We start from the raw sequence: 25,461 nt of genomic DNA, 5'->3' as shown, positions 1-25,461 counted from the left end.
ATTTAAACTGAAGTTAATTAACAGACACCGTAGTCTTGGCTTGAGGAGTAGAACCCAGCAATTCCGCTTGTACATCCAGCACCCAGCGCTCTGGCACCCCTGGGCCCCACTTTGCCGAGAGAGCAGGAGCCGTCAGAAGAGCACTGCTACTGGCTCTGCCTCCATGCCTTCCCGCCTACCTGCTCCTGTGTCCCTGTAATGGCCCTGCACTCATGTGACTCTGTTTCCGTGGTTCTTCCATTTCCTACAGGGCACCACTCCAGGATGCTCCCCTCTCGATTCTGCAGTATTAATTTCTCTGCTCCCACTGACTCATTCCTACCAATTTGCTAGCATACTGTCATTTTCCCCATCTTTAAAACAAAAAGCCTTCTCTTTCTCTTCAGTTACTGACCCACTCTCCTCTTTTCTTTTACAGCAAAATTCTGAAAGGGAGGACTTGGCATATAGTAGGTGCTCAGTAAATATTTGTTCAGTGAGTGAATGAATGAAAGCACTTAAAGGAGTAAGGCTTTGTGATAGTCCAGGTGTGAGCTGTTTTGGACCTGCTGTTAATGGGAATAAAAGAGAAAGGGGATGTGGGGGCAGGGGGTTAATGGGAATTCTCCATACCTTTCTTTCAATTTTGTTATGGACCTAAAATGGCTCTAAAAAGATCAAGTCTTTTAAAAAACGGAAAGTAGTATATAAATTTCAAAGGAAAGCTTAAAATCCTTGGTGACTTATTTTATGTGTATGTAACAGAGGAGAAAAACAAATAGACCATAATTTTAGGATTCCATGTTGGGTGATAAGATTAATTAGTGGTACAATGGATGGATATACTTGATAGAAGTGATTTGTTTTCTTGGTTCAATATTTTCATTTTCATTTTTTCATACGTCTTTTCCTTCTGTGGATAAAAACCCTATCATCTTAATGTTTCAGATATTTGTTGACCAAGTACCATTCTCTTTCAAGATTTCTAACTCATGGTTGATGAATAACATTGAGCTGAAGTGGAATTTGCTTCTGTTCACTTTGAGTTTTAGTTCCTCTGTGAAGTTGGCTGAGAACTGGAATGGGTTCACCCAGAGTCAACGCATTTAGCTCACTTTGCCTGAGGCATCCCAGTATGTCTGTGACCCCAGCAGCAGCCGTTAGGTCCGCTCCCAAAATGGCTAGTGCTCACCCCCAGGCCCGAGCATCATGGACTATTGAACACAACATATCCTTTACAAGAATTCCCTCCATAGGTAGATTGCTCCCCAGCTCCTCTTTTCTTTTTCTACCTTTCTTTTTTATTTCCAATTATATTTTATTTGGTTTGCAACAATTCCTCAAACAAATACAGAGTGGACATTTATCATATTTTCTGACTGTCCAGATGACTTTTGAACACACATTCTATATTTGGAGAATGTCCCACCTTATGAGTATCCTCTCATTAAGTAAGTCACCAGAAAAATGTTTGCTTAGCCTTCCTTGCTGCTATAGCAATTGACTACCACATGGCTCAGACTCCATCACTCAGATAACCTCAGCAAGTCTTAGATTTGCAAGTGAAAATGGGAGAGGGCACCTGCTGGGCAGAGTCCCATTTGGAGTGAGGGCAGAGGTGGTGGTGGAAGACTGTAGTGTTGGGATCCTGGTGACCGTAGCGCTGTGTCAGTGGTGCTAACTGTGCCAGCGGTGTTGTTCCTCACTCTACAGTCCCCGAGGCTGACCCTGGGGTCCCCCCAGAGACTCTGTAAGCTTCTTAATGGCCTTTAACAAGTGCCTTTTCTGGCATAAATGAGCTTTTGTGCCTCCGTGGCACAGGTGTAGTAGTAACAGTTTTTAAGGAGCACAGTAAAGATTAAAGAAAAGAGGGGACATCACATGCACACTTCTCCAATTTCATCTTCCTCCACCAAAGTGGGAGAGGAATGCAAAAATGGTAATGGATCTTGTATTTATAAGTAACATTTTTTTGAGCACTTACTATTTCAGGCATCATCTCATATACTTTTAGTGGTCTTTTGAGAAGGACCATTATCTCTACTCTTAGATGGGAAACATGATATTTAAACAACTTGCCGTCTTGCCCTGGGTTCCATAGAAAATGGAGCATAAATGCTGGCTCTCTATTGGAAATGGGAGGTGGTAATCCCAGGGCATCAAGAGTAAGGAAAAAAAAAAAAAAAAAAAAACGAGGATAGGAACAAAGGACAATAACTACAGTGTGGTGTGTTACCTACCTGGCCAGAGCTTCACTAGGAAACAGCCAGTTACTTGGTCATGTGGGATGTCTCTGGACAGATCTTGAGAAACATCTGTGCATTAAAGGAGTCCACTGGGGGAAGAAGTGAGAATAATTAATCTCCTGTCTCTCATTGGTCAAAGATATCTACAGGACTTAATTTCTCCATGCTTCTGCATTGTGCTCCTCTACCCCATTGGAAGTGTTGCGAGGTCAGTGGTATCCTGCCAGTCTCGCATAGAGCAGTTGGCTGAGGCTGGGGTGCAGAAATGCCTGTAGCTTTCCCCAAGACTGCCATGAGGGAATTCATGACAGAGGCCAGTCCTCACTCTGGGTTACTAGACAGCTGTCAGTGTTAGGAAATGGAGCTCTGTAGTGAACAAGCTGATGAGGGTCCAGGAGGACAGGACAGATCTGGGAATGGGCGTATGTGTAGACACATCACTCTGAATTCTGCCTCCATCAGCTTATGACATTCTTCCTGGACGCCTATGTTTGTGTCTGTGCTTTCTCTTATCAAGACCCTAGTCATATTGGACTAGAGCCCATCCTAATCAAGTATAACCTCATCTTGATTATATCTGAAAATACCCTATTTCCAAATAAGGTTACATTCACAGGTACCAGGAGTTACGACTTGAACACATCTTTTTGGGGGCACAATTCAATCCACAGTAGCATCTACATGGTTAGGGAAGACATAGGGATGAATTTTCAAAGAAGGGGAAATGAATAATTTAGTTTTGAAAACATTGAGTTTGAGTTGCTGTTGAGGCTGTAAGGCTATCATGTCCAATAAATAACCCAAAATATGTTTGAGGAGCCTCAGGAGAGAGTTCCTGGCTGGTGAGGAGACACAGAGTCATCAGCATCTGGGTGGGATGCTGAAACAGACAAGTGCTGAACAAGATCTTGAGGAGCCACAACATTTAGGGGGTAGGCACCGAGAGAGAAAGCCTTGGGGGAGAACTGGAAGGAGTTTGCAGAAAGGAGGTAGAAGGAAAGCCAAGAGGAAATAGTGTCAAACAAGACATGAGAAAGTTTCTGAGAAGGAACACAATGCTTTTCCAAGGTCAACAGCATCCCTTTCTACAGAAGATGTAGAAAAACCAAGTACTGAAAATTGTCATTTTTGTACGGTGAAATCATCACTCAGTGGAAAGAACTGAAGGGTATCCCTTGGATCTGTAGATAGGCAGTGATTACCAAGAGTGGTTTCAGAGGGAAACCTGAAGAACAATATCCCTTGGATTTGCAGATAGACAGGTGGGTTTCAGGGGAGTGTAAGGGCTAATGTAAGACCTCAGGGAGGACAGTGATAAACAGTGGCAGGTTGAACTTTGGCAACAGCCAGTAGAGAAAACTGTGCTGTGGAAGAATGTGAACGGGTGGTGGTGGTTAGAAACCAGGAAATAAAGGATGTTGCTGTTCAGAGGGGAAGGAGCCATTGATGGAGAGAGTTTAAAGTGGGTGTGAGAGGGGGCCATTATCTGTGGAGCAAGCAGCAACTCAGGACTCAGCCTCCTACTTCAAACACAGAGCCTTTGTTTTGATCTCTTCTATTCATTGGGCATTTGCACATAATTTAATAAGAAGAAAGTGTGCTAGAAAATCTTTATAAACTATTGAATTAGATGTTCCAGCTCTAAAAAAGAAAAAAAAAACTATTAATCATTAGCTGTAGGTCTATGCAGAGTAATTTACAAGTAGTAGTTTGAACAAACACATTCAGATAATCCTGGTTTATTTAAGGTCATGTTTTCAAAAGGATCTTAACTGACAGGAATAGGGAATAACTATTATGACTGTAATTATTTGCATTTCAGTTCCTGACTAGAACTTATAATTTGGATATGTGTAAACTTCAGCTTTTAAATTTTGACTTGCATTTTTTTTTAAGTTTTTTTTGTTGTTGTTGTTCCATTGTAGTTAACATACAGTGTTATATTAGTTTCAGGTGTATAATACGGTGACTCAACAATTCTATTCATTACTCAGTGCTCATCATAATAAGTGTACTCTTAATTCCCTTCACTCATTTTACCCGCCTCCCACCCACCTCCCCTCTGGTAACCACCAGATTGTTCTCTATAGTTAAGATTCTGTTTCTTGGTTTCTCTCACTCTCTCCTTTCCTTTGATCATTTGTTTTGTTTCTTAAATTACACATATGAGTGAAATCAAATGATATTTGTCCTTCTATGGCTGACTTATTTCACTTAGCATTACACTCTCTAACTCCATCCATATTGTTGCAAATGGCAAGATTACATTCTTTTTTATGGCTGAATAATATTCCACTCTGTGTGTGTGTGTGTGTGTGTGTGTGTGTGTATCTCACCTGTTCTTTATCCATTCATCTACCAATGAATTGCTTGGGTTGCTTCTATAGTTTGACTAATGTAAATAATGCTGCAATAAACACAGGGGTGCATGTATCCCTTTGAATGGGTGTTTTCGTATTTTTTGGGTAAATACCCAGTAGTGTGATTACTGGTTTGTAGGGTAGTTCAATTTTTAGCTTTTTAAGGAACCTCCACACTGTTTTACACAGTGGCTGCACCAGTGTGCATCCCCACCAACAGTGCATTAGGGTTCCTTTTTTTTCCACATCCTTGCCAACACTTGTTTCTTGTATTATTGATTTTAGCCTCTCTGACGAGTATGAGGTGAAATCTTATTGTAGTTTTGATTTGCATTTCCCAGATGATGAGTGATGATGAGTATCTTTTCACGTGTCTGTTGGCCATCTGTATGTCTTCTTTGGAGAAAAGTCTGTTCATGTCTCCTGCCCATTTTTAAATTGGATTATTTGATTTTGGGGTGTTGAGTTGTAGAAGTTATTTATACATACTAATAGATACTAATTTTGGCTTACATTTTTTTTAAAGCATTTCTCAGCCCTGAACTGTTAGCATATGTCCATAGAGACTTTTACACTAAAATGAGTGTAAATGCTGGTTTAATGCTGGTTCATTTTTAAACTATTTTTTAAAAGTAATTTCTACACACAACATGGAGCTCAAACTTATGACCCTGAGTTCAAGAGTTGCATGCTGTACTAACTGAACAAGCCAGGCACCCCTACTACTCATTTTTTAAAGTTCTCTGCTTAAGTAAACTTATTGGTAGTGATATGTTTTTGAAAAACATGTGTGGTTTTTGTTACTATTATAAAAGAAATTTATTTGGTTGGAAAAATTTGAAAAATATATAACTATATCAAGAAAAAATTATAATCACCCCGAACCCTACCATCTAGTGCTACTATTTCAGTATTTCTTCTCATCTTTTATTATGAAATATTTCAAACATTAATAAGTGCCTATATATGCACATTAAATTTTAATAAATTTATTATATTTATTTAAGAAAAAAAATCTTTAAAGAGATAATGTTAGGGGCACTGAGTGGCTCAGTTGGTTAAGTGTCTGACTCTTGATTTTGGCTCAGGTCATGATCTCACAGTTTGTGAGTTTGAGCCCTGTGCTGACAGCACAGAGCCTACTTGAGACTCTCTCTCCTCTCTCTCTGTCTCTCCCCTCTCCCCTCAAAAAAATGGAGGAAAAAAAAAGAAATAATGTTATGGATTCAATTGGAGGCCTTTCTCAACTCTATTTCTCTGTCCTCCCCAGAAGTAACCACTACCTGAAGTTGTTGTATATTCTTCCATGTTTTTATACATTTACGATGTGTGGAGCTATTCATTGGTAGTATATAGAAATGTTGCCGGTAGCTGACAACCCTGCCTCAGCCAAGGCCCCCCATCAGGTGGTCTCAGCCGAAGCCCGTAGGAAAGTGCCCCATTTAAGGCCTCTGGTAAGGAAGAGGCCTCCGAATGGAGGTGCCTGGGCTAGAAACGCAGCCGTGCATATGAACATGGCTGGTTGGGGTTGGGGGTGGGCTCAGTTCTTGACTGCAACTCCCTCTGGGAACTGTAACACACTGGCAGTGCACTATGTCTGGTGTGGGGAGGGCAACTTCCCCTTCCTGAGATCTGCTAGTCAAAGCCTGGCAACTGCCTATGGTCAGACCTGAAGGATCACACACAGGATTTTGGCACAGTTTGGAGTCATACTCCTCAATATGGTAACTATGTTTAACCCTTTGGCTGACTGCTAAAATGTTTTCCAAAGTGTTTGCACTATTTTATATTCCCACCGACAATATATGAGGATTCTAATCTCTCCTTATCATCAGCAGCACTTACTATTATTTGTCTTTTTGACTCTAGTCATCCTAGTGAATGTGATGTATTACCTCACTGTGCTTTTGATTTGCATTTCCTTGTGATTAGTGATGAACAACTTTTTTTTTTTTTGGCCCATTTTTAAATTGGATTACTTTTGTTATTATTGGTTCATAAGGATTCTTACTTAATCTGCATACCAGGCCTTTATTAGGTATATGATTTACAAATATTTTTCTCCCATTCTGTGGATTATTTTTTCACTCTCTTGATAGTGTTCTTTGAAGCACAAAAGTTTTTAGTTTTCATGAAACCCAACTTATTGATCTGGTTGCTGTGCTTAAGTATCTTATCTGAGAAATCATTGCCTAATTCAAGGTCATTAAGACCTATATCTATATTTTCTTCTAATAGCTTTATAGTTTTAATTCTTATGTTTAGGTCTATGATACATTAGAGTTAATTTTTATATATGGTGTGAGGTAGGGTTTTAAGTTAATGCTTCTGCATGTGGATATCTGGTTGTCCCAGCACTATTTGCTTAAAAGACTATCCTTTCCCCACTCATTGTCTTGGCATTCTTATAAAAAATCAATTGACCATAAACATAAAGATTTATTTCTGAACTCCCAGAAATACGCCACCCTTAGGCCTGTCACACAGTCTTGATTACTGTAGCTTTGTATTAAGTTTTGAAATCAGGAAGTGTGAGGTGTCTTTGTTCTTATTTTTCAAGATTGTTTTGACTATTCTGTGTCCTGTGTGTTTCCATGAATTTTAGGATCAGCTTGTCAATTTCTGCAAAAAACCCCAGCTGGGTTGAATCTGTACATCGACTTTGTGAATGTTCCCATTGTGATAAGCAGAAAAATGAACTCCCCCACACCCTACCTTCTGCCCCAAGATATTCACAATCCTGATACAATCCCTGGAACCTGTGAATATGTTGTTACATGGTAAAGGGGAATAAGCAGATGGAGGTGTGTTCCCAATGTAATGATGCCTTTAAATACAAAACAGAAGCAGAAGAGTGTCAGAGTGATGTGCTGTGTCAAAGACTGAACTGGCTCATTGCCACGTAGTATTCTATTATGTATATAAACCACAATTTCTTTATCCATTCACCAGTTGATGGACATTTAGGTTCTTCTACGTGGCAATAAGAAAGAATGAAATATGGCCTTTTGTAGCAACATGGATGGAACTGAAGAGTGTTATGCTAAGTGAAATAAGTCATACAGAGAAAGACAGATACCATATGTTTTCACTCTTAGGTGGAACCTGAGAAACTTAACAGAAGACCATGGGGGAGGGGAAGGAAAAAAAAAGGTTAGAGAGGGAGGGAGCCAAAACATAAGAGACTCTTAAAAACTGAGAACAAACTGAGGGTTGATGGGGGGTGGGAGGGAAGGGAAGGTGGGTGATGGTATTCAGGAGGGCACCTGTTGGGATGAGGACTGGGTGTTCTATGGAAACCAATTTTTCAGTAAATTTCATATTAAAAGAAAAAGACTGAACAGGCTATTGCTAGCTTTGAAAATGGAAGGGACCATAAGTCAAGGATTGGTGGTAGTCTTTGCAAACTGGGAAATTCAAGAAAAGAGCCCTCAGAAAAGAATAAGCTTTATCAAAGCTTTGATTTTAGCCTAGCAGAGTTATTCTGGAACCATCTAGAACTGGAAGATAATACATTTGTGTTTTAAACCATTAAGTTTGTGGTAATTTGTTGCAGCAACAAGGGAAAACTAATTCAGCTATCTTAGCAATATTGAGTCTTCCAATCTTTGAACACAAGATGTATTTCCCTTTATTTAGGTCTTCTTTGTTTCAACAACGTTTTTATAATTTGCAGTATACAAGTAGTGGTGCATTTCTTTTGTTATTTTTATTCTTAAGTATATTATTCTTTTATGATGCCCTTTTAAATGAAATTGTTTTCTTAATTTAATCTTGGATTGTTCATTGCTAGTGTATAGAAATATAATTGATTTTTGTATATTGATCTTATATCATGCAACCTTAGCTGTAATTGTTTTTGTATATTTCCTAAGATTTTCTTCATACGATATGTCATCTGTGAATAGAAATAGTTTTTCTCCTTCTTTTTTTTTTTTTTTTTTTTTTGAGTGTGAATGCCTTTTATTTTCTTTTCCTGCCTAATTGCCCTGGCCAGAAACTCCAGTACAGTTTTTAATAGAAATTATAACAGCAGACATCCTTGTCTTGTTCCTGATCTTAGGAGATGTTAGGGAAGTATAAACTAAAAAGAAAGTCTCCTGCCAACCCAGACAAACTCTCCACAGAAGTTAAAGAGAAATAAAACAGTTTTATTATTGAATAAGCATTGAACCAGAATGGGATCTACATCACAGGTATTCACTAAAGAGAATGTACAGATAGAATGGTAAAACTAAGCAGATGCAACCCAATACATACATGTTCCCCAAATAAATGAAAACTAGTCTTCAAGTAAGAGGACTTGACAACAGCATTTGTCACACATAGTTCATCCTACATTCACTTGGTAGTTGGGGTGGCCACCTGTGTTTGCTAATTGCCTTTATCCAAAAGAAAAACAAAGTACTCATATCTTTATGACCGGAGGTAGATTTGTAACTTGGAACCAGGTGCTAGCTGAAGTTAGACTCCTACCCTCCCATGGAAACCGGGGGTAGGGGCTCTGAACTCCTTGATGATTACATTTCAAAGAGATAGCTCCCAGATCCTTAAGAAAAAGACTCCTGGTTGTAAAACTGACCAAGAGGCTTATTTAAGTACATCTTCAAGGGACAGAGAAGGAATTCACAATGACAAGTTTTCTAAGGTAAATGCACTAAAAAGAATGGCGGGGGTGGGGGGAAGGCATTGGAAAGTTATCTTTGCATCAGGAAAAAATTCTGTTTTTTTTTAAATATATTTGTATTTACAGTTACGGGGGCACTCTTTTGGTTTTTATCATTAAGTATGGTGTTGCTTGAGGATTGTATAGATGCCTTTTATTAGGTAGGGAAGTTTCCTTCTGTTCCTAGCTTGTTGAGTGCTTTTATCATGAAAGAGAGTTGGATTTTGTCAAATGCTTTTTCTGCATCTATTGAGATGATTTCTCTCACTCTGTCAATGTAGTGTATTACATTGATTGATTTTCGTATTTTGAACCAATCTTGATTTCTGGGAGAAATCCCACTTGGTCATGGTGTAGAATCCTTTTTATATGTTGTTAGGTTCAGTGTGGTGGTATTTTGTTGAAGTTTTGATGTCTATATTCATAAGAGATATTGGCCTATAGTTTTCTTCTCTTGTTAGGTCTTTGGTTTTGGTATCATGGTAATACTGTCCTCATTGAATGAGTTACAGTGTTTCTTCCATTTCTATTTCTTGGTACACTTTGCCAAGGATCACTGTTCCTTCCTTACAATTATAGAATTCACCAGTGAAGTCATCTGGTCCTGGCTTTTCCTTGTGGGTAGTTTTTTGGTTATTAGTTTAATTTTTTGTTATTGGTCTATTCAGATTTTCTTTTTCTCTTTCAGTTTTGGTATTTTTGGTATTTTTGTATGTTTCTAGTAACTCTTCCTTTCCCTCTAGGCCATCTAATTTGGTACAATTGTTCTTAGTATTCCCTTATTTATTATTATTATTATTATTATTATTATTATTTTACTTCTATAAGGTCAATTCCTTTTTTCATTTCTAATCCCCTTTCATTACTAATTTTAGCAATTTGAGCCCTCTCTCTCTCTTTTTTTTTTGTCAGTCTAGCTAAAGGTTAAAGGTTGTCAATTTTGTTGATTTCTAAAAGAACCAACTTTTGTTTTTATTGCTTTTCTATTCTCTATTTTACTTATTTCTGCATTAATTTTTTTACTGCCTTCTTTCTGCTTGTTTGGGGTTTTTAGTTTGCTCTTCTTTTTCTAGTTTCTTAAGGTAGTAGGCTAGGAAATATTTTTAGGATCTTTCTTCTCATTGTATGGGCATTTACAGCTATAAATTCCCCTGTAAGCACTGATATAGGGACATCCCATTTGTTTTTCTATGTTGTATTTTTGTTTTCATTCATCTCAGAGTATTTTCCAATTACCCTTTAATTTCTTTATTGTTTATTTAGGAATGTGTTGTTTAATTTTCACAGATTTATGGATTCCCCAGTTCCTTCTCTTAATGCTGCCTAATTTCATTCCAGCATGGTTGGAGGACATACTTTGTATAACTTCAATCATTTTAAGTGTATTGATTTTATTAGTTTTTCTCATTGTCTTTATTTCCTAAATCATTTTTTTTAACGTTTATTTATTATTGAGAGACAGAGAGACAGAGCATGAGCAGGGGAGGGGCAGAGAGAGGAGGAGACACAGAATCCGAAGCAGGCTCCAGGCTCTGAGCGGCCAGCACAGAGCCCAACGTGGGGCTCGGACTCACAAACCGAGAGATCATGACCTGAGCTGAAGTTGGACGCTCAACCGACTGAGCCACCCAGGCGCCCCATTCCTAAATCATTTTTAAAATTTGATCTCTTTCACGTATAAGTAACTTATAAAATTTTTTTTATATCTCAGTGTTTTGGGGCTTTTTCTTTGAAGATTATTTTTTTATTTGATTTTATTATGTCATAGAATATACCTTACATAGTTACATTTTTTCAGAATAAGTTAAATTCTTTATACCTTAATGATTCAGATAATCATTCACCCCCAAATTGGTGGATTGATACAATAGTTATTTGCTCAAATTCTGCAATTTGGCCAGGTCTTTTTGAAGGGTAGCCAAGTGAGCAGCTCAACTAGGGTGGGAGAAATCTCTTCCAATGATGGTTGGTACTGGCCATTTGCTAGGAACTTACCTGGGGCTATTGGCTGAGTCCTTGGTTTACTTCCATGTGTTCTCTTTACATGGCTAGGTCAGGCTTCATCTCCTACATTATGGTGGTTGAGAGCTGAGAGGGAGTGTCTCAAGAGTTAGAGTTACAAAATAAAGCCTCCATATACAAGCATTTACCCAGCATCTGTTAGCATAACACTTGCTAATATCTCATTGGTTAAAGCCAGTCACATGGCCAAGCCCAGAAATATTGTATGAAAGGTGTACACAAGGGCATGCTTATGAGTAAAAGTATTTTGTTGACAAGTTACCAAGAGAATGGTCAGTCTGTTACACATGACATGTAGTTAAGTTTATGCAAGCTTTATATATTCTTTGAAGAACATGTGTTTTATTTTTAGGCCACAGAGCTCAATAGATGTTTATCCAACTATATTTATTGACAAATTATTCAGACCTTCTATATCCTAATTTAGGTCAATGATAAATTGGTGTGTAAAAATCTCCTACTGCTATTGTGTGTTTTGTTTGTTCTTTAATTGAGTGGATGTCTTCCTCAGTTCAGGCTTATAACAGAATGCCATGGACTGGGTGGTTTATAAACAACAGAAATTTATTTCTCACACTTGTAGAGGCTACAAAATCCAAGATCAAGGTACTGGCAGATTTGGTGTCTGGTGAGGCTTGCTTCCTGGTTCACCGAGGGCTGTCTTCTCACTGTGTCCAATGTATGTTGAAGGGGCAAGAGAGCTTTCTGGGGTTTCTTTTAAAAGGACACTAGTCTTGGGGCGCCTGGGTGGCTCAGTCGGTTAAGCGTCCGACTTCGGCTCAGGTCACGATCTCACAGACCGTGAGTTCGAGCCCCGCGTCGGGCTCTGGGCTGATGGCTCAGAGTCTGGAGCCTGCTTCCGGTTCTGTGTCTCCCTCTCTGTCTGCCCCTCCCTCGTTCATGCTCTGTCTCTCTCTGTCTCAAAAATAAAAACGTAAAAAAATAAAAAATAAAAAAATAAAAGGACACTAGTCTCATTCAATCCCCTTCATGCGAGCTCTGCGTTCATGATCTAACCGTCTCCCAAAGGCCCCCCTCTTAATACCATCCCATTGGGGATTAGTATCTCAACGTATAAATTTTAGGGGAGCGCACATCATTCCATAATAGTGGCCTTTATATTTCTAAAACATTCTATTTTGTTTATGTTTATGCATTTTACTGTAAATATGTTATGGTTCATAAATCTTTATTTTCAATTGTACCTTTCATCCGTGACAAGTGGCTGTCATTGAACTAAATACTTTTTTATTTGCTCATCCCAAGTGTTTCCTTTGTTTCATATTAGTATTGTAAATTATCATTTTTGTTGTGGCCCTCAGTCACATTTATTATTTCTTGCTGTTGTATTGAATTTGTAATGACTCCGTCTGGAATTCTTTGTGTTTTCATTGACCATCAAGAACCCTCCTTTTGTGTATGACCTGTTTCTTTTCTTAGACAATGAACTCGTTGATATGCTTGTTAGTTTACAGTTTTCATACATTTGAAAAAAGAAAGAAATTGAGTTATCAATTTAAAACCACTGAATCTTCCAGCGTTGGTACAATAAACTAAGGTGACAATCTCTAAATGTGGTAAACAAAGCAAAGTACAATCCTTATTTCACTTTTTCTGTTTCTCCCTTTCTCCAATTTAAACTGCTAACATTTGAAGAAAAGGGCGGAGTAGAAATTACTTGAGTGACTATGGTATCCCTGTGCCTTGTTTTTAAAATATGTTGCATCTGGCAATCTTTCTAACATACTTGACAGGTCATTTTCCTGTTGCATTGGGAAATAAACAAAGCACAAAGAAGATAGCTAATTTTCCACAGTCCCATGGTGTCAAGATGTCATTGCATTCATCCACACCAGGTTCATTGCAAAATTGATTTATTTTCTCCATAAAGAGCTGGCATCCCATGGACCACACAGATAACAGTTAATTCCTAAATGGAGCACAATAAATTTGGTACTGAATGAAGTGCTTTATTTCTTTCTGTTTTGAAAGCCTGCAGCTATTGTATTTAAAAGAGAGAAGAAAGGATTATTTTTATAAACTTTCAGATTGTTAAAATTAATTTCCGTGGTGTTGGAAGTTGGGAATGTGGAGATTTTAAAGGTTAATGCTTCTAATTAAAGTATGAAGCTGCTTACCTTGCATTTCACTGACTTGAAAAAGAAACGTTTAGGTAGACCACTTAGCTCCTTGCTTACAGGAGGGAAACTAGCAATTCAGTGCAGATAAAATGGTGGTAAAAATTGACCCTCATTCTTGAACTTTTACACAGAAATCTTGGAGTCATACAGTGGACGATTGCTTTTATTTAAACTTTAATTTTAGTCAGGTTAATAGAGACAATAATCAATTATGGCAGACCAGAATGTCAGCAAAACCAAGTATTAAGGAAAATAATTTCTTTTGTCATGTCAGGGTTACAGTCAGCCAGGAACAGTTGTAAAAAGTGGCTTCATTCTTTCTCCCTTGCCCTTTAAAATCTCTTTCTTCTTTACTCCTCTTCTCCTTTTGGGGCTCACATCATTCCATATTAGTGGTCTTTATATTTCTAAAACATTCTATTTTGTTTATGTTTATGCATTTTACTGCAAATATGCTATGGTTCATGAATCTTTATTTTCAGTTGTACCTTTCGTCAGTGACAAGTGGCTGTCATTGAACTAAATACTTTTTTATTTGCTCATCCCAAGTGTTTCCTTTGTTTCATATTAGTATTGTCAATGATCATTTTTGTTGTGGCTCTCGGTCACATTTATTATTTCTTGTTCTTGCATTGAATACGTAATGACTCTGTTTGGAATTCTTCGTCATCGTCAACCAGTCTGTCAATACTCTGGCCATTGATTCCCTGTGTTTTAATCTTTTCTCTCTAATTTCTCCTCATCAATTTCCTGGGAACATCTACAGTGTTTAACATTAAAGAAGAGATCACTTATTGTGAGATGCAGACATCGGCCTCAAGGAAGATACCGTGGGTGGAGGCTTTTCTGTACTCCCCAAATTACACTGAATCTGGTTTTACTGATAGCTTTCTTTGTTGGGGTTTAGCAAATGATTTACTTACCAGGAGCAGGGAGACAGAGTGAAATCCATGACGAGAAGGCTGCCAGAGGCCTTGGCAAAAGTTTTTCGTATATTCAGAGCTATAGAGCTTCTGTTTTAGAGGTGAAAGAAGAATACTTTTCTTTTCTTCCTCAGCCCCATCACATTATGGATTTAGGATCTATTTGCCCAGCATTTTGTGAGGAAATACAGTGAGGATTCAGTCCTAAGACATCTACAATGAAGAAGAATGAATGAGTTCTTAGAACAAATGACTTGAAATATGTGCTAGTTGCCTTTTGGAATAAAAAACCTTTGTTTGTTTAAAAATCTTAAGCAAAAAACAGGCTTTACTTGTGTAGCAAAAGTAATGTATCATCAAAAACTGTTTATTTGCTCACAGATTTGCTTTTGAGTAGCAAGTGATCTAATTTTGAACGTAATGTTGATTCTATCCTCAGAATTTAGGTCATACTGAAAAATAAATTTTAGTTTTGTTACAACACTGTATAAATATATATGTCATCAAGATGTTTTTAAACTTTAATTGATGGACACAGCATTTTAAACTAAGAATAGATCTCACAAATCTCCCTTTCTTACAGAGATGAGAAATTCGAGACCTTCCAAAGGTCAAATAGGTGCTTGATGCCACAGAACAATTAAATGCTAATTAACTCATGAAATCTACTTTTACTCTAAATAACGAATCTAGTTTCTCCATAGCACTTAGTATGTTTTTATTTATTTACTTATAGGTTAGTTAGTTGCCTCCCTTGGTATAACAGAAACTCCCGTGAGGCCAGGAATTTTTTGGTGTGTTTCATGCTGTGTCCCAACATGTACAGTAGTTCCTGGCACAGAGTAGGTGTTCCATTCATATTTATTTAGTAGATGCAAGTGTGACTAGGGAAGAGTATGGGCTGTGGTGCTGCTACGATTTAGTGTCAGGCCATCTGTGTTTGCTGACTTGGTAAGAGAAGATTTCATGCGATAGGGAGAACTTGATCTGTATGTGAAAGGGTGATATTGCTTGGTGGTGAAGGGAGTGAACACCCTAGGTAAGTGTTGCCATGAATGAGGAGCAAAGATCTGGAGGGAGGCTGGCATAGGTGAGACCGTGTGAGAGTAGGCAGCCAGTAGTGTTTCGAGATCACGCATACTTTTCTCAGATCGACCTGGTCGAAAACATAGCCTGACAGCACGGTCAGCACTACCAATCTTTTTCACCGAGTGTGGTGAAAGTCCTTGGCCAATCTGACTTTGACTTGAATAGGTCAAAGGTCAAATATTTGTTTTGTGTAGTTGTCCAGTCAGACATCTGTCTTCAGGATTCAGAAATATGATGGTCCCATCTTCACTACCATGTCCGTTGGGATGCCTGTTGTTTTCTAAGCCACTTATTATAATAATCCTCATGAAAGTTGCCAGATTTCTCTATATAAATAATAATGATAGTGATGATGATGATGATGGTGGTGGTGGTGGTGGCACTTTGAATTTGTATAGCACATAGAATTTTTCATGACACTTGCACATATATTATCTCATGGACAGATCCTAAAGAATTAATTGCAGTGTCATATAAAATGATCTGAAATCAATTGTGCCACCTGGGCAATGTCCACTGATCCTAGTGGGCAGATGAAAATTGAATCTAACTTAACTTTTCATTTTCCAGTTAACACAACACATCAATTAAAGCAGATTGATGTCCGCACTGATATTCACAGGTCCTATTTTGCATAAGACAGCATCAATCTATTCTTTTTACTATCATGAGTTTTATCCATATTACATATAAATGCTTTCCCAGTTTAAAGAAGTACTGCATTAATCAGTGAAATGATGGGTCAGTTTTAGTTTTAAAAGTCATCTCCTACTCGTTAATGGAAAATATATTGATAATTCTTCCAGTGAGTGTCTTGGCACTCTAGTTTAGAAGATGTTACTGAAGGTCTGAATCATACATCTCCCTGAATGCAATCCACAGGAGGCAGGTGAGCCAATATGAAGGTTTGGCATCTAGAAACTGGTCATGGCCTACCTTGACCTTGGAACTAATGAGGCTACTATGGATGAATCATAGTCCAGTGTATTTATTATTTAACTAAATCACTTACAGATAAGATACGCTCATTGTTGTAAAAATTGGGCCTGTATTTAACATTTCAGATATTCGTATGTGTTTTGTACTTTAAGATGCTGCTTATATTTAAAAGAACTTTTTAATCATCGATTTCACTGGTGTTAAAACCATTAATACATGTGTCTATGCAACATGAGAGAAATGTGATGCCTTTTGAGAAATGTCCCCAATACCCCATAAAAGTACACTGCTTTCATTATTTTTATAAAGTAAGTGAAGAAAACCATACTTAGTATATAAATAGCTTTTTGTTTGCCTTTCTATAAGAAGGACTACTTGAACACTAACAAAGGAGAGTACACCAGTAACATCGCAACTAGGATTGCCAAATAAAATGTGAATTTCAGATAAAGAGTTTTTCAGTTTGTGTCTCAAATATTGTATTTTTAGTGTAAATATGTCCCCAAATACTGCACGTTTTAGTAAACCAAATTCCACTGAGTATCCTGGAGTTTTATTGGTTACATCTGCCAGTCCTAGATGCAACTAGGGGCCAGCACGCCCTAAAATTTATGATCGAAGTGTGGCCAGTTTTCTTCAGGCATAGTATATTTTTCTGTGGTTCTTGACCTGTCGTCTAATTCTCTCTCTGTAAGAAGTTTGTATTTAAAACAATCTTGGAACTGTTCTGTGTAACTATCTGCTTACTGGCAGCAGTCTTCTATGAGCTGAGAACATTTCCATGATACCAGGGTACATAACCTCAACAGATAAAACTTTAAGAGACTGTTAACATCCAGAATGGTATTACCCATTGGCTCTCCTCAACTGTGGGGCTCATAGGCATGAATTAATATATTCCAAATTGATCAGTTTCTTCTCCCACACCTGATCCACTTGTATCTATGTTAATGATACTGATTCCCACCCCATCATCCAGGCCAGACACTTGGGAGCCTGGAAATGAGGGGTCTTCCTTTCCCTTATGCTCCTTCTCACATCCAGTTAGTTCTGAGGAATCTCTCTTCTCCCTATTTCCTTAACTACCACATTAGTGGAAGCTCACCCGCCTCTCTGCCTCTCCTCCAGCTCACTTCTTTCACCCTTCCGTGGTGGGGAACGCACTGGGCGGACCAGAATTCACTTTCACTTCCATGGTCTAGTGAAACTGGACCATATTCTATCTATGCCTGTAGGTGCTTAATAAGTAGGGTCTCACAGAAAAAAATTCAGAACATGGATGGATCCTGCAACTGCATTCACCATTCTGCCTAGAGTCCTTTTTGCTAAACTCTGCTCATTTCACTGAATATCTGAGTATCACATTGCTCACTCTCGCCAGAAAATGTGCCTAGCCACTTATTCCCTCTGGCTTCTCCCAGCTCCCCTCATCTCTATTAATCTTCATTGACTCCCATCCCACCATAGTGATTGTTTTTTGAGCTATTTCTCAGAAATATTATACCTACCTCCTGAAACCATAAACATGTGCCCCAACATGTGCACAACACGCACACGCACGCGCACACACGCACACACACACACACACACACACACACACAGATACGCACTAGTGTGATTGCATGCACTTTATCCATCCCATTACTGCTATATTGAATCATTCTAAGATAGAGCATGATTTGCTTTTCAGTCTCAACAAACTATAATTACTGGGCTATACAGTTAATTATGTCACTTCAGGTCAGATTTTTATCCTCATGAATTCATATGGACTTTTGTCTCCTGGATTGAGCAAATAGTGGATCTTGGGTTCCCAGATAGGTAGTTTGTATTCTTTTAAAATGTATATTTTTGTTTCTTTTTCATTAACATTGACAAATTCTCTTTTTCCTTTTTCTTTCAGGTAGTCTAGGGAGATGAAAGTTTGATAGCCAGAACCTGAGAATGTACTTTTTTAATAGCCTCAGAATTAATACATTGCAGTGTGATACAAAAATCCTTTTTCTATCCTTACCCACTGAAGCAAATAATATTGGGCGAATTCTTTCAATAAAAGAAACCTATCTCTAAAAATTTAGCCTTAACTGTGTCCCAAACTTCTCAACATTCTTTTATTAGTAATTTCTAACATTTGCTAGGCAAAATTTTCTTTTATGATGTCTCCCAACACCACTTCTAAAGATGCTACATCATTATATTGCTGATGAGATACTTTCTCAATGATAGTTTTTCGATTTCTCTAAAAATTCTAATTTCTTCTCCAATTTCATATACCCTTCAACAAATGAATCTGCTTCAGCTCTAGTATTTCTTTCTGCTCATTAGTGCTGTATATAAGATCGTTCTTATGAACTCACAGCTGTCACATAAGTTTATCTTCTGGGGCAAGAACTAGCATTTGGAAGGTTAAGTTTATCTGTGGGTCACTAGTATGATAATGGTGGGTACACCAAGAATTGGGGATAAATCTGAAAAGGCAGATGCTGTGGAAACATTGGCTCTTGAGATCGGAAAGGTCCAATGGGATGCAGAGTAGTCAGCCCTGAGTCTCTCAGATTAAGGAAAAGCTCCCATGCACATACATGCACACACACATCTTTAAAAGCCAAAGGATTGTTTGAAGTATAAATGAAAGTAGAGGCAGAAGTAGAAAAATGAAAAGAAATGTTTGCCTCAGGAGGTAATATCAGGGCAAAGGTAGTCACAGGTCCCACCAGGCATTATGAAGAAAACAGGCCCTAGGGTTTAAGATGGCTCCCTGAAGGGACTCTGAAAAACTGAGAACAAACTGAGGGCTGATGGGGGGTGGGAGGGAGGGGAGGGTGGGTGATGGGTACTGAGAAGGGCATCTGTTGGGATGAGCACTGGGTGTTGTATGGAAACCAATTTGACAATAAATTTCATATATTAAAAAAAATAATAATAAGATGGCTCCCTGGAGGTGACTATTTCCCTGACAGCAGCATCTGCAGAGATGTCTTGGCCCTTTTGCTATACCTCAGAAAATAGCCCTTGGAATTCAAAAAAGCATGAGGGCTGTTGACCTAGGATGGGTGGGTTCTCGGCTCTGATTTGTAAACTAGGCAAACCATTCAGAGTTCAGCGCTTTAACCCTAAGAATCAGTGGTTTGTGACAGAGACACTACAGGCCCCCTGTGTGTGCCTGAGGGGCATGTGGATGGTGAGTAGATCTGGGAGTTGTTCCCATATGGTTTCAATGGAAGCCTTGGGTGTGAAAGAAATTATCCAAAAAGAGAGTGAAGAATGAGACGCAAAACAGCATTTAACACATGGGTGAAAGAAAGAAGTGCCATTGTATGGGAACTGCGAGGCAGGAAGGGACTACCCTTTCTGATATTACGACCTGCCTCCCCACGCCTCCCCACGTCCATTCCTAACTTCCTTTACTCTAATCTAAGTTTTCTATTTCCTATAGCATTTATCACCTACTAAAATAGTGTATAATTTACTTTTTAATCATTGTGTTGTGCTGTGTTTTTTTATCTTCCCTGCCTCTTCTTACTGGAAGGTAAGCTTCATGAGGGCAAGTATTCCAAGCAGTTAATGTATTCCAAGCAGGTGGAACAGTCCTGGTACTTTGGAGGTACTTTGTAACTATTTATTGAATAAATGAAAAAAATATATATCTCAACAAGTAAGTTTCAGTCAGTAGTGTCAGAAACTGCAAGGAAGTCACCTAAAACAAGTGAGGCAATTAGTAACCCATTGGGGTTCTAGGGAGAAGTTGTATCAATGGCAAGATAGGAATAGATGCTGGACCACAGTTGGGTTGAATGATGGATGGTGTGTGAAGCAGTGAAGAGGGCCAGCAGGAATTACTCTTTCAAAAAACTTTGCTTGGAAATGAGGAAAACAGTGGTACTTACAGGAGGACTTGGGATCAAGGAAGGATTTTACATGTTTTGTTGTTGCTGTTTTTAATGGGTTAGACTCACAGGGCAATGGCAGAATGTGATCTGGTCCTCAGAAGTGGTGAAGGGATCAGCTTTCCATTATGGGAAGGTCTCTTTAGTGGCTGTGGAGAGCGTGGCCTAGAGCAGGAGACACTAGGGTCAAGGACACAACTGGGCCGTGGCTTTCAGGGATAATAGCTGGGAATGCTGTTCTCCTTGATCATGCCCTGGGTGTCTTCTCCACTGGCTTTCATTGACCATCATTCCTTCCCCTCTGCCCTGCTCTTCCACTTCAACCCCATGGAATACCTTCTGAGATTAGCAGTCTCCTCTTAATCTCTTCTCTTCACCTCCTGGCTTTAGGTGAAAACTAATTGTTTCCTGAAGGTCCTGTGATGATGTTTAGGGCTGGGCCTTTGTGAAGTGATTAGGTTTAGATGAGGTCAGGAAGATGGGATCGATCGTTTTATAAGAAACACCAGAGGGGCGCCTGGGTGGCTCAGTTGGTTAAGCAACTGACTTTGGCTCAGGTCATGATCTCGCCGTCAGTGAGTTCGAACCCCTCCTCAGGCTTTGTGTTGACAGCTCAGAGCCTGAAGCCTGCTTCAGATTCTGTGTCTCCTTCTCTCTCTGTTCCTCCCCTGCTCACGCTCTGACTCTTTCTCTCAAAAATAAATAAACATTAAAAAAAAATTTTTTTTAAAGAAACACCGGAGATCAATCACCCCTCCGTGCCATCTTCCCCTCCCCCAACCCCACCCAGCCATGGGAGGATACAGCAGGAAGGTGGCCATCTGCAGGCCAGGAAGAAGGCCCTTATTGGGAAACAGGACTGGCTAGTACCTTGATCTTAGACTTCCCAGCTTTCTGAATTGTGAGAAATAAATTCCTGTTTATTCCTGCTTAGACATCCCATCTTTGGCGTTTGTTATGGCATCTCAAACTGGATAACACACTCTTTTATTTATTTTGCTGTTCAATTAAAAAAATACAAAATCTGGTGCTAAGAGTTCTCATTGCTACTGGGGCATTGTCATTTCCAAGCATTTTCAGCTGATAGAGCAAGGAGATACGTGTGTATACTAACCTGTGTACATTCACATATCTTTATCTATTTCTGTATGCAATCACCTGTATCCATAATAGGCTAAACACAAGTTCACGGTGTTGTCTCTACCTCTGTTTTATTGCCTTGTGATAGAGTACACCTCCCTTTTTCCTTGCTTACCATTAGACTCACTCCAACAGTGAGAAGTCTGGCTTTTGCCATCTGCTAATTCCAGACTGCATGAGTAGCAGTGTCAGAATTGTCACTCTTTACTCCTATAGGACATGACTCTGTTGACTAGAGAATAGTCCTAATGTATAATCCCAATGAATAGTCCTAATGACAGTTTTCCCTGTCATCTCACTGCTTCCAAAATATGGAATGTTTCACAGATTCGCATGACGTCTTGTGGAGATGTCGGGCTAATCTTCACTGTATCATTCTAATTTTCACATACGTGCTGACAAAGTAAGTGCCAATGATCCAACTTAACAAAGACGACTATATGACTACTGCAGGAAAAAGGAATATACTTATTTATACATAAAACCTTTTAACATCTGTTATCTAACTTCATTTACTTTGGTCCATTTAAAGGAAAAAGTCTCCCCTCCAAACTTATATGAATTATCATATTACTGAATTACTTAAGAGTTATAAAAATATTCATATTTTAAAATGTTTTAAAAGACATCTAGGTCCAATACTCTTGTTTAGCTCACTTAGTAAATAAGAATCCTTGGCGGGGCACCTGGGTGGCTCAGTCAGTTGGGCGTCTGACTTCAGCTCAGGTCATGATCTCACACTCCGAGAGTTAGAGCCCCGCGTCGGGCTCTGTGCTGACAGCTCGGAGCCTGGATTCCGTGTCTCCCTTTCTGTCTGCCCCTCCCCTGCTCATGCTCTGTATCTCTCTGTCTCAAAAATAAATAAAAACATTAAAAAAATTAAAAAATAGAAATAGAAATAAATCCTTGGCAATTAGCAACTTAATTGTTCATATATCAGGGAAGGACTAGTAGTGGAATTTTAAAATCTGAACAAAAAGTTTATGTTTTAAAAAATTAAGCGTCCTCTCAACCTCATCTATCTTCTACATCATTTTTATTATCAATTTGTGAATTTATGACTTATTAAAACAGAGGTAGTGGTTAGTGTCCAGCCCCATCTGAAAGGCTACTCAGTCTATATGAGTTATGTTTACTTATTTATTAGAATATTTATAATAAATGCACATTGTTCCTTGCCATCCACCTCTTTACTATCCCTGACTTCACTTAAAATTTTTTTCCAGCACTATTGAGGTATTAACAATTAAAAATTGTATATATTTAAGGTATACAATGTGATGTTTCAATATATTTACACATTGTGAAATAATTACCACAATCAGGTTAATTAACATATTCATCACCTCACATAGTTACCTCTTTGTGTGTGTGATGAGAATACTTGTGATCTACTCTTTTAGCAAATTTCAAGTATATAGTACATTATGATTAACTGTAGTCACCATGTTGTACATGGTAAAAGTAAATACATTTTTATTGCCATATAACTGACCATGGCTGTGATTTTTACACACATAATTGTAAATACTTTAATCTTTGTCAGAAGAGCCCCTATGTTTGTTTAATATTGTCTAAGTTATGTTTTCTTTGATCATTGCTAGCTATAAATCTCTGTATTTTTCTAAATGTAGTTGGGCTCACTTTAAACAGAGAAATTGGAAATCATTACAAGACAGCAAATTATTTTACAATGGGTTTCAAATAATAATCACCAGGGGCGCCTGGGTGGCGCAGTCGGTTAAGCCTCCGACTTCAGCCAGGTCACGATCTCGCGGTCCGTGAGTTCGAGCCCCGCGTCAGGCTCTGGGCCGATGGCTCGGAGCCTGGAGCCTGTTTCCGATTCTGTGTCTCCCTCTCTCTCTGCCCCTCCCCCGTTCATGCTCTGTCTCTCTCTGTCCCAAAAATAAAATAAAAAAAAAAAAAAAAAAAAAAAATCACCAAAAAACTTATATGATATTGGTAAGATGTGATTGAATCAATGACTTTAGCCATATTTCCAAAAGGCTGGGTTCTTTTGAAGGTGAAAAACACATAAGTAGGTTTTCTCATAGAACCTGCATTAGTTTTCTAAGTCTGCCATAACAAAATACCACAGACTGGGCGGCTTAAATTTCTTTTCTCACAGTTCTGAAGGCTGAGAGTCCAGGATCAAAGTGTTGGCCAGTTTAGTTTCCTTTGAGGCCTGTCTCCTCTGGCTTGCAGATGCCAGGATTCCACCCTCTTGTTGCCTCTTCACATGGTGGTTGTTCTGTCTGTGCACACTCATGGGGAGAAGGACACCGATCAGACTGGAGTAGGGCCCATCCTAGAGGCATCATCTTAACTTGATCATCTCATACAGAATTTATTGTAAAATATGGTCACATTCCAAGGTAGTGGGATTGGGACTTCGACATATGAATCTTGGGGGACACAACTGAGACCATAACAAGATTTTGTTGTGGCTTCTCGAAATCAGACTCTGCGTTCTATTTGTCGTTGCTTTTGGTTGTAATTAGGAAACTCTTACCTCAGAGGATATTTGAAGTTTATCCCAGCAGCAAAGTGATATGAGAGTTGGCAGTTGTATTGCTTGTCTTTCATTTCCCTTTCTTAATTCTTTTCCGGAAAAGGAATTCTCGGTCTTTTTTCAGGGGCTCACGCACAGCATTGATTCAAGGGCTCATGCACAGCTTTGAGAATCTGATGAGATCTATTATATAACAGTTAACTTCAACAAACTGCCTCAAAACTTGGTGGCCTAATACAATAAACTTTTTAAAAGCATCAATACACTGGGTGCATTGGGCAAATTGGGCTGGTCTCAGTGAGGACTGCTGATTAGAGTATTGGCTGGGCTCAGTATGTGTGGTCACCTGGTTTCCAGTGGCTTCCCGCACTGGTTTGATGGTAGGCTGGCTGTGGGTAGTGGGTGGAGGTAATTGGGCCACGAGTTACCATCATCCAGCAGGCAAACCTGGGCTCAGTCGCCTGGTTGTGTTCATAGGATTCTCCAAGGCAGGAAGGGAGAGAAAGCCCCAAAGAGTATTTTCTAAGCCTCTCCTTATATCACTTTTGCTTGTATCTTCTTGGCCAAAGCAAGTCACATCAAGTGCAGTTTCAAGGGGTAGAGAAATAGACCCCACGCCTTGCTGGGAGCTGCAAAGCCGGAGTGCAAAGGGGAATGCCTGTTGGAATGAGCAGGGTTTGTGGTCTCCAGTGAGAAGGAGGAGATGGAATGATGAGAAAAATAAACTGAGCAAATTCTGTTCCTACAAGTGTTTTCCCCCAGGTTGAGTGATTGTTTTTTTGAGAGCAAATGAAGGCTATTTTCCAAAGAAGTACAAATGCTGGCTGTTGAGAGTGAAAGCATAGCGGGAACAGGAAATGGAAAAGGGGTCTAAGGGGAAATGGGTGGAACACTCGTAGCATCTGCTTCATGAGCTTTTGGAAACAGGAAACAAATCCTCTGACTTCTCAGTAGATTAAAACGTGAGAAATTTTTCTGTGGGGGGCCAAGGACATTTTTTTTTTCCTCTGGAGGACACTATTTCTTGTTAAGGCATTTTCTTTTAAATGTGAACAGTTGACAGGTGACAACAGGAGACACTTTTTATACAGTTAGAACCAGCAGAGTCCTGGAAATTTCATTCCCATTTCCCCCATTGCCATGCTATTGAGCTCAAAAACACCAAATATGAAAATGCCCAACTGAGAGACCTAGAAATCATACCTTCCTCTGCAAGCACATAACGTAAATCTAAAACTAAGAATTCTTCTTCATAATCTCGCAAAAATAGCAACTCCTTGGATATTCTTTTTTTTTTAATTTTTTTAATGTTTATTTATTATTTTTGAGACAGAGAGAGACAGAGCATGAACGGGGGAGGGTCAGAGAGAGAGGGAGACACAGAATCTGAAACAGGCTCCAGGCTCTGAGCTGTCAGCACAGAGCCCGACGTGGGGCTCGAACTCACGGACCGCGAGATCATGACCTGAGCTTAAGTCGGACGTTTAACCGACCGAGCCACCCATGCGCCCCTCCTTGGATATTCTTAATAGTCAACATTGATTTATGTCTACTCTG

The 25,461-nt window shown here is 39.0% G+C and overlaps 1 protein-coding gene and 1 non-coding gene across 17 annotated transcripts in view; one reads left to right on the top strand and one right to left on the bottom strand.

Moving 5' to 3' along the window:
* Positions 1-25,461, top strand: part of NEK10 (NIMA related kinase 10) — a 222,831-nt gene that overhangs the window by 106,179 nt on the left and 91,191 nt on the right. The gene's annotated exons all lie outside the window — the stretch shown is intronic.
* LOC128777485 (U6 spliceosomal RNA) lies at positions 21,698-21,803 on the bottom strand. Its single transcript, XR_008422737.1, has one exon. It is a non-coding gene; the product is annotated as a U6 spliceosomal RNA (small nuclear RNA).

The sequence above is a fragment of the Panthera pardus genome, unplaced genomic scaffold, assembly GCF_024362965.1.
Source record: "Panthera pardus isolate Hobbes unplaced genomic scaffold, ASM2436296v1 HiC_scaffold_16, whole genome shotgun sequence".
In the NCBI taxonomy this organism is placed as follows: domain Eukaryota; kingdom Metazoa; phylum Chordata; class Mammalia; order Carnivora; family Felidae; genus Panthera; species Panthera pardus.
This window is presented reverse-complemented; position numbering and strand designations above follow the sequence as displayed.